At 36.7% G+C, this 11,034-nt stretch overlaps 1 protein-coding gene across 1 annotated transcript in view; it reads right to left on the reverse strand.

The window, feature by feature from the left end:
* Window positions 1-10,027: 10,027 nt before the first annotated feature.
* syt6b (synaptotagmin VIb) overlaps window positions 10,028-11,034 on the reverse strand; it is a 63,598-nt gene continuing 62,591 nt past the window's right edge. Inside the window, exons 8-9 of the transcript XR_005129264.1 lie at window positions 10,992-11,029; window positions 10,028-10,655 (exon numbers count right to left, since the gene is read on the reverse strand). The gene's annotated coding sequence lies outside the window, so the exon portion shown is untranslated. The remainder of the gene's footprint in view (window positions 10,656-10,991; window positions 11,030-11,034) is intronic.

Raw genomic sequence — 11,034 nt, forward strand, 5'->3', positions numbered from 1 at the left:
TGGGTGTTTGATAGTAGAAAGCCGTCAGAAAGCCACCAAATTTATGAACACAGATTAAGAAAAAAAAGTGCTAATCGATGCTTATGCTGGACTGACCATTTTCTTGGGCTGATTTTATGCAAATTCACACTATGCAGGATAAATGAACAGATTAAACACACTAGCACATTTTCACTATTTTGTATTATCAAAGTTTTAATATAAACAACATTATTTAATCTTTGTTGCACCAAACTGAAATCTAACATTTTAAGATTAAAAATTTCTTACCTATTTAATTACCATGAATGAAATCAAGAAATACAAGTGAGAGGCAGCTGGCTGTTTTGCATAATGAGTAATGCATAATTTCTACAATATGACACTTGGAATGTATGTAGCAACAGCAACATTCAAGTACAATGCACTTGCCTGGCATGCGGCAGTTATATAATACAATTGCAACACAGATCAGCCAGAAAAATAAATAAATAAATTGGTGATTGCCAATTTGTTCATTTGTGGCTAAAAAACATGTAATCTTGGCAGGTTCTGATCATGCACCCTAAATTGCAAATAACTCCCCCTGTACCACTTGGAAATAACACAATTAGATCCTCTTTGCCAATTGTATTGTCAGTAATTCAAATGAGCCTTTTTGAATCTGAATGCATCTCCTGACCTGGAAACCTTTGGGTTTACTTTGATGCATTTATTTGGGCCAAATGTCATGTTTTACAATCATGTCTGATCTGTTTTTTGTTTGTGAGTGCCGTCCAGCTACTACTGCCACATCTCTTATTATACACTTGGATATTAAACACTGTACCACTGCACTGAGCATCCACTTAAAAAACACTTTCCTTGTAAGTGTTTCACTTACTATCTACTTTATGATATCCACCTACCTCAAAGATCTACTGCAGAATGTACAATTACTAAATTGCACAACCGGTCAGTCATTCTCTACCACTTTTACTAGTGTCTATAAAAGTGGTAATACTATAAAGTAAAAGGTAAACATTGATAAATGTTAAAATTACAGTACAGAAAATAATTTTAAGTCTTGCAACATAACCTTCCAGATGCATATTTTTAGACATTTCTAAAAAATATGTATTTAGTGTACATTAGAGCTTAGATTGAGACCATAGAAGTTGAACACACCTCTTTCAGGATTTTATGATTTTATGATGATGTAGAGCTTTTTCCTCCAAAGGACCTAGAAACCTCATTACATGGCAATATGGTGTCCATGAAATACCAGGACACTTTAAATCAAAATCTGTCTGCATCTGCCAAGCTGGACAATGATCCAAAACATGGATCCAGATCAACACAAAAATTGTTTACTGAATATAAAATCAAGCTTATGCCATGATCATTTCAATTCCCCAATCTAACTGGCAGGACAACCATCTGTTGGAATAATGTAGTTAAATTAACACTCTGGCCAAAGTAAAAGATTTTAACCATTTCTGCATCTGTAGTAAACATGCCTACTCGCCTCTTAAAGCAGTGCTGCAGCAGTCTCTAAAGGAAGATTTCCTGGTTTAAAGACAAGGAAAGCCCACATGTGATCATGCATTTTTCCTCTTGCTTGCTGAATCACTCTTTTAAAAATGAAAAACTAGTTTGACAACCATTTAAGGTTAGTACTATGCCTGTGTTAGCTAGCACCGCAGATGTATTTCTTAGATCTAAATCAGTCGAAATGCAAGCTGGGTACTATGGTGAGAGAACACTTATGGACAAAAACACAAAAGCAATAAAAAAACCTTGTGAATTATGTAAAATAAACAAGGCTGAGTGCAGTGCTACTCTACAGATTACTGTAAAACTTAACAAATAGCACAAACAATGCTAGTTTTAGGCCGAAATCCCTTTCAAAAATCAAATATGTACAACTTCCTAATGTGCACTTAAACACAGCACTGCAGTCTGACTCACTTGATAATGTGAACATACTTAAAATATTATCTAATTTTCTCACAGGAAGTGCTCTCTTACCGCACCACTTTTGGTAGATTTGTGTGTGCAGGCCAGAGTGGGGTTCAGTATGAGAAAGAAAAATACCACATAACTTGTTCTCATTGGCCTAAACCCCTTGGACCAACATCAAACAACATCCATTAGGTTTTTTAAATTACACTCACCGGTGCTAGTAAAAGGTTGGACCCTCTTTTGCTGAAGCCCATCTTCTTCAAGGTTTGACGTGTTGGGCATTCAGAGATTGTATTCTGCATTCCTTGGTTGTAACAAGTGGTTATTTGAGTTACTGTTGCCTTTCTGTCATCTCAAATCAGTCTGCCCATTCTCCTCTGACCTCTCACATCAACAAGGCATTTTCGTCCACACAACTGCTGCTCACTGGATATTTTCTCTTTTTCTGACCATTTTCTGTAAACCCTAGAGTTGGTCGTGCGTGAAAATCCCAGTAGATCAACAGTTTCTGAAATACTCAGACCAGCCCGGCACCAACAACCATGCCACGTTCAAAGTCACTTAAATCACCTTTCTTCCCCATTCTGATGCTCGGTTTGCACTTCAAGTTGTCTTGACCACCTCCACATGCCTAAACGCATTGAGTTGCGGCCATGTGTTTGGCTGATTAGCTATTTGTGTTAACAAGCAATTCAACATTGTACCTAACAATTGTACCTAACAATTGTACCTAATAAAGTGGCCAGTGAGTGTATATGTAATTTTGGTGGAATTTCATGCAGTTATACAATAGATGAACATCTAACCTGACCCACTGGATGTTTTTTTATAAAAAAAGATGATTTTTTTCCATACATTGATACATACAACTTTTATAAGTGAACCAAGCACCTAAAGAAGTTTCACTTAATCATAGAACAGAACTAGATCCTGAAACTATCACAAAACTAATCTTAAGGGTAATAAATTTGACAGAAATTAGTGCTTGGACCCACATAAAGACCTTTAGGTACAAAGAAAACACAGGTATGTTGTTTGTGACACTATTTGAGAAAAAAAGACTGGTGTCAAATCATTGATGACAAAGGAATGACTTTAGGAATATGAAATGACCAAAAGCACATTCTTTGGAGTGGTAGCACAGAACAACCACTTTTGTAAATGACATGTCACTATGAAGAACTTTTTTCCACATTACATAAATGCTGTATATTAAAGTTTTTCCCTTTGAACTGTACATTCAAGCAGATAATTTGAACTTGGAAAATTCAGAGATACTAATCTTTTAATTAAAATGTGTCAAATGCTTTATTTAAGATCACCGCAACAGATTATTTTTGTCCATAATGTGTTTCAGTTGTTCAATCAATGTTTGCACACTCTGTACAGAAAAAAAAACAAGCTATAGTGGGTGCAAAATGTAAATTTACCTATTATCCCCACGACCTTTCCTCACTTATTCTAATTTAATGCAAATTATTTTGTCATTTCACTTTGCAGAACATTTAGTTAGTATTGGATTGCTTGTAATATTTGGCAAATTCCTCACTTGATCTTATAAAGAAATGGCTAAAAAGAATTACTTAGTTATCTGCTCCCTCTCTTTTAAATCATTGCCAATTCCAAAATGTTCACATAAATATTGCTTTTATTGCACTTGATGGTTTGATCAAATTGTTTATTTACTCCCCTTTTTTACTTATTTACTTAAGTCACTCATATATAATAATCATCATTTGACAGTTCTTTATTCTTAACTCCATTGGATTAGAATTAAAGCATTTAGAAGATACAAGTGAAAATAGGTAGAAGTGGAGTCCAAATATCCATTTTTAGTGACCATTTCAAATGATACTTTTGTTACTGTACACATGTACATTTTCAAAGAATCTGTATCTTTACTTGAGATTTTCTTTCCCTTAAAACAATTTTCCACTCATGGTGTTCCGACACATCTGTTATTCTACAAAATATATAATTTTGAAAATCACATGTTGATTGTCACACCAGATACTTTCCAGCATTTGCTTATTCACCAAAGTCCTAACAAATCTAAACTCTTAACATATGTAACATCAAGATCAGAGAACTCAGTAAGTCCTGTGATGTATTTGTTTGCATTAAACAAATAAATTTGTTGCATAAAAGTGAATGAAAAAGAGGGAGACAGATAGAAGAGTAAAGTAGCGAAATAAGTGATTAGGGAACATCTCTGTAGTGATGATGGTCTACAATGTGAATGATATTTCTACCAACAGTAAGCCAGCCAATGGTGTGGAAGTGTTTTCGTCACAAGCCATTTCCTATCCATGACATTCTTAATATCTCATTCATGATACTTTTTTTGATCAATTTAATACAAAGAGAATATCCCATTTCCTACTTGTACTTTTCCACTTCAAATAAGTTTCAAAGTGTGTACTTTTGTCCTTTAATTAAAATGAAAAACTGCTTCAAAGTTTATAATTTTAAAATGAGTATTTGTACTTTGAGGAATCTTTTATCACCTCTTATTTTTTTATAATGTAAATAAAGCAATATTTATGTAATACTAATGGTTTCTGTATTTAATATAAAGTTGGGTCAACATTATCTAAAAGAAAATAAGTTTTTAGATGAAAAGTATGACCTGCGAAATTCGATGTGCAAGTTAAGATCAAATATGCTGTGAATGAAGTGCCCCCTTGTGGAGACATCTATGTTTTAGTTTGCAGTAGGTAACACAGGCCAAAAGACAGTATTTCACAAAAGTGAGTACACCTCTCACATTTCTGTAAATATTGTATTATATCTTTTCATGGGACAACACTATAGAAATGAAACTTGGATATAACTTAGAGTAGTCAGTCTACAGCTTATATAGCAATATAGATTTACTGTCCTCTGAAAATAACTCAACACACAGCTATTAATGTCTAAATATCTGGCAACACAAGTGAATGTTGAGTGCCATGTGACTCATTAGAGTTATAAGGTTCCAGGTGTGAATGGCGAACAGGACTGTTTTGAGTACAATTCACTCATACTGGCCACTGGATATTCAGCATGGCACCTCATGGCAAAGAACTCTCTGAGGTTGTGAGAAACAGAACTTCTGCTTTCCACAAAGGTGGCCTAGGCTATGAGAAGATTGCTAAGACCCTGAAACTGAGCTATAGATGAACTTGTTTGGCTCAGATGGTGTCAAGCATGTGTGGTGGTGCCCTGGTGAGGAGTACCAAGACACCTGTCTTTTGCCTACAGTCAACCATGATGGTGGTAGCATTATGGTATGGAGCTGCATGAGTTCTGCCAGCACTGGGGAGCTGTGGTTCATTGAGGGAAACATGAATTCCAACATGTACTGTGACATTCTGAAGCAGAGCATGATCCCCTCCAACACAATAACAATCCCAAGCATACCATTCCCCTTGCTGAATTTAAAGGTGGTGGATTGGGCAAGTATGTCTCAAGACCTAAATCCAATTGAGCACCTGTGGGGCATCCTCAAGTGGAGGGAGGAGGAGCGCAAGGTGTCTAACATCCACTAGCTCGGTGACGTCATCATGGAGGAGTGGAAGAGGATTCAAGTAGCAACTTGTGCAGCTCTGGTGAATTTCATGCCCAAGAGGGTGAAGGCAGTGCTAGATAATAATGGCGGTCATACAAAATATTGATACTTTGAGCACAATTTGCACATGTTCACTGTGAGATAATGGCTGTGTGTTATTTTCAGAGGACAGTAAATCTGCTATATAAGCTGTACACCGACTACTTTAAGTTATATCCAAGTTTCATTTCTATAGTGTAGTCCCATGAAAAGATATAATACAATATTTACAGAAATGTGAGCGGTGTGAGGTACTGTAGAATAATTTCTCAATAAATGTGGTACTTGCTACTCTTATATTAATTAATTAATATGCAAGAAATGCATTATCACTAGTGTTGGCAAAACTTGACTAACAAAATTATACAACAATGACATCTTGTGTTTAAACAGGGTATTGTCTGTTGATGAAGTTGATCAAGAAATAATATATTCATAAATAATCATACATTTAAAAAAATGAGGTCGTGGATGGGAGTAGCAGTTTGCTTTTTGCAAAACAAATAGAAAGAATTTTAAATGCAAGACCACATAATTGAGGAAATAATCACATTTACAAGATTAAATATCTATATCATTTTGTGTGATAATAGTGCAGGATAATTGCATTTAGAACACAAGGTGTATAAAAAGCGACATCTTCAAGAATCAACTGTTGATAGATACAGAACAGATGATGTTTACCAAAAAAGCTTTACAAGTTGCAGTTTAGAGGTACTGAACGATTCATTTCTGTACAATCCATTACAATAATGACAAGATTATTTTTAATGCAGATAAGCTTTCAAGTGTCTATCCAATAAGCAGACTAATTAGCAAGCTTTAGGGCTATAATATTGATTATTACATTGAACATGAAGGCCATACCAAGGGTAATGATGGTAGCTATAAGATTTAATTGCAGTTCACTGCACTGTGCTTGTGGAATATGCAGAGTAAAATTTGGCCTATGTGCACAATTCACATTTATTGGCACTCCTGGTAAAAAGGAGTTAAAAGGCTTGTAAGAAATTCACCTTTTGGTGAATTTGCTTAGTGTCACACTGAAAAATAAAAAATCCAACGTTTAAGTGAAGTAAATTCATTCCAAGATAAGACAAATATAACAAAACCATATGTTCTACAATTATTGGCAACCCCACATTTACTACTTTGTTCAACCTCCCTTTGGCAAAACAACACTTAGTCTTCCTATAACGTTGTATAAGATTGGAGAATACAGCACAGACCTTTCCTCTGCACAGAATCTCATTAGATCATCCAGGGTCCTAGGTACTCTCTTGTGCATTGTTTTATATGGGGTTTAGATCAGGGAATTGTGAATGTTATGGCAGAAGCTAGATTTTGTGTTCAGTAAACCAATTTTGCGTTGATTTGGACCATTGTCCTGCTGGAAAATCCAGTGATGACTCTTTTTTTTTTGGTAGACGCAGACAGATTTTCATTTAAAATGTCCTAGTATTTCATGATGGCATATACATTAACAGGATTCCCAGGACCTTTGGAGGAAAAACAATTTCATCTCAGACCCTCCGCAATATTTAATATAAGGTTCTTTACAGTGTAGTCATCCTTTTTACACCAAACCCACCGGGAGTGTTTGTTGCCAAAAAGCTCAATTCTGGTTTAATTTGACCATAAAGCATGTCTCCTGTCAAAGGCCCAGTAGTGTTTAACTGCAGGCACTTACTTTTCTGATGAGATAACAGGAAAGGCTTTTTCCTGGCAAGTCTTCCAAATAAACTGTTGGCCTGGAGGTGGCATCTGGTGGTAGTTTTGGAAAACTGGTAACCCCAAGATGCTGCTCTTTACTGTAAATCTCCAACAGTGATCTTTGGGGATAATTTTTGCCTTGTGCTGCTATGAGAACAAAACCTCGTTCCTCCATTTTTCAGTTTAACATAATTTTAAAAAACTCTTGCCTTTTACAGTGTGTGCAAATTGATAAATTAATTTACATTTACATGATAAATGAAACATTAGAAACGGCCCAGAATTACTTGGGAAAAACTGTAGTTCCATTGGCTCACTTTAAGAGTAAAGTATATTTTTCCTTCTCCTGTAAAGTTATAATTTTGTCATTTTGGAGATATGAGGTTTTGTGCCGACATATATATAATGTCGGAACAAAACCTCATATCTCCAAAAAAAAAAAAAAAAAAAAAAAAAAAAAAAAAATATATATATATATATATATATATATATATATATATATATATATATATATATATATATATACACACACACACACGCACACACACACACACACACACACACACACACACCGTCATGGAGCGTTGCTTGCAAGTTATTAGACACCCTGATCAACTTAAAAAAGTAAAAAATGGAAAATGATGCCTAAGTTACATTTTGTTTCAATGAATTTGTAGGGCTGCTAATAATTGTGGCACATGTGGTTTTGTTAAAAATACTTATTTTTTGATAAAAGATGTATTTAATCTCAGAATAAAACTTACTTAAAGGTTGTATTTTTCACATTTTATCAGGTGTTTTTCAGAATGTTAACTTTACCAGGGGTGCCAACAATTTGAGGGGACTAATATATACATACATACATACACACATACACACATACACACACACACACACACACACACACACACACACATATATATATATATATATATATATATATATACATATATATATATATATATATACACTGCTCAAAAAAATAACACTTAAACAACACAATATAACGCCAAGTAAATCAAACTTCTGTGAAATCAAACTGTCCACTTAGGAAGCAACACTGATTGACAATTTCACATGCTGTTGTGCAAATGGAAGAGACAACAGGTGGAAATTATTGGCAATGAGCAAGACACACTCAATAAAGGAGTGGTTCTGCAGGTGGGGACCACAGACCACTTCTCAGTACCTATGCTTTCTGGCTGATGTTTTGGTCACTTTTGAATGCTGGTGGTGCTTTCACACTCGTGGTAGCATGAGATGGACTTACACAAGTGGCTCAGGTAGTGCAGCTCATCCAGGATGGCACATCAATGCGAGCTGTGGCAAGAAGGTTTGCTGTGTCTGTCAGCATAGTGTGCAGAGCCTGGAGGCGCTACCAGGAGACAGGCCAGTACACCAGGAGACGTGGAGGAGGCCGTAGGAGGGCAACAACCCAGCAGCAGGACCACTACCTCCACCTTTGTGCAAGGAGGAACAGGAGGAGCACTGCCAGAGCCCTGCAAAATGACCTCCAGCAGGCCACAAATGTGCATGTGTCTGCACAAATGGTTAGAAACCGACTCCATGAGGATGGTATGAGGGCCCGACGTCCACAGATGGGGGTTGTGCTCACAGCCCAACACCGTGCAGGACGCTTGGCATTTGCCAGAGAACACCAGGATTGGCAAATTCGCCACTGGCACCCTGTGCTCTTCATAGATGAAAGCAGGTTCACACTGAGCACATGTGACAGACGTGACAGAGTCTGGAGATGAAGTGGAGAGCGATCTGCTGCCTGCAACATCCTTTAACATGACCGGTTTGGCAGAGGGTCAGTAATGGTGTGGAGTGGCATTTCTTTGGAGGGCCGCACAGCAGGACCTAATGGACCTAATGCAGGACAATGCTAGACCTCATGTGGCTGGAGTGTGTCAGCAGTTCCTGCAAGATGAAGGCATTGAAGCTATGGACTGGCTTGTTTGTTGTAGGGAGGTCATACAGGCACGTGGAGGCCACACACAATACTGAGCCTCATTTTGACTTGTTTTAAGGACATTACATCAAAGTTGGATCAGTCTGTAGTGTGTTTTTCCACTTTAATTTTGTGTGTGACTCCAAATCCAGGCCTCCATTGGTTAATAAATTTGATTTCCATTGATTTGTGTGATTTTGTTGTCAGCACATTGAACTTTGTACAGAACAAAGTATTCAATGAGAATATTTCATTCAGGATGTGTTATTTGAGTGTTCCCTTTATTTTTTTGAGCTGTGTGTGTGTGTATATATATATTGCCAAAAGTATTCACTCACCCATCCAAATAATTGAATTAAGTGTTCCAAACACTTTCATGGCCACAGGTGCATGAAACCAAGCACCTAGGCATGCAGACTGCTTCTACAAACATTAGTGAAAGAATGGGCCACTCTCAGGAGCTCAGTGAATTCCAGCATGGTACCGTGATAGGACGCCACCTGTGCAACAAGTCCAGTCATGAAATTTCCTCACTACTAAATATTCCACAGTCAACTGTCAGTAGTATTACAACAAAGTAGAAGCCATTGGGAATGACAGCAACTCAGCCACGAAGTGGTCGGCCACGTAAAATGACAGAGCGGGGTCAACGGATGCTGAGGCGCATAGCGAGCAGAGGTCGCCAATTTTCTGCAGAGTCAGTCGCTACAGACCTCCAAACTTCATGTGGCCTTCAGATTAGCTCAAGAACAGCATAGGACTCACTTCTTTGGTCAACCCTGGTGAGGCCTGTTCCAAGTGGAACATGTCCTGGAAAACTGTTTTGTGTTTGTGTCAAAAACTGAAAAACACCAAGAATGGAGATACAAGGTTTTCTTCTGAGACCAGTGATATATATCCACAGACAGTGAAAAAAAACATCACAAGGCATTTTGCACCATAGTAGAGAGAAAAAAATTGCATGTGGTACAGGTAATCTTTAAAGGGCATATTATAATTCTAAAACATTGTACTGTTAAATTTATATCATGCTCATGGGAAATGTGAACATGCCTATGGTTAAAACAAACACAGTGGCTGATAATCCGAAATATTAAATGTTTTTTTTCATGTAGCTTTTTTTCCCTCATTGTTTACCATGTCAATTCTTTTTTCTTTTCTTTTGTTTTCTTTTTTCTTTCTCAATGTTAATCATAATTGTAATTAACAATAAAACTAAATTTTCAAAAACATTTCTATGAAAAGCCATATAGCTTGTGTCATGGGGCTGTTAACGGACTAAAATTCATCTACCCACATAGGTTAATTAATGAATGCACAATAAATAATGTTCTTAGAAACATAAATCTGTAGTTTTGTTTTACCCAAGTTTAAATATCAGATTGTTTCAGTTAAACAGAGGTCCAGCTGTACCGGCAGTGTGTGTCTCTTTCACAATGGAGCACTGCTGGCAGTGGGAGCACTTCAAGGTTTAGACTAGAGGAGACAGACATGGAAAATAAGTTCAGTTGGCAAGCTGCTTCATGGTTATGCAACGGAGAGGAGAAAATGAAAAGAAAAAAGGACAAATAAGGCCTTTTTTCCTGAGAAACTCAACCTCTGTAGCGGCTATAGTATAAAAAGCCTTTTTTCTGCTATACGTAATTGTGAAGACTATCCTATGAACATTTAGCATTTTTCTCAAAAGGGAAAATGAATACTCTGAAATTTTCTGGAACAGAGGGCATGGCATAAACCTTTAGTTTTTTTTTTGTGGATTTAAAGTCTAGAAGACCAAATGTAGGTTTTTTTTGCTAGACATCAAAAGCCTACCTGTAATGACTGCCATGTTTTCAGCTTGTTATCATAACCTGTG

This window comes from Pygocentrus nattereri, chromosome 21 (assembly GCF_015220715.1).
Source record: "Pygocentrus nattereri isolate fPygNat1 chromosome 21, fPygNat1.pri, whole genome shotgun sequence".
Taxonomy (NCBI): Eukaryota; Metazoa; Chordata; class Actinopteri; order Characiformes; family Serrasalmidae; genus Pygocentrus; species Pygocentrus nattereri.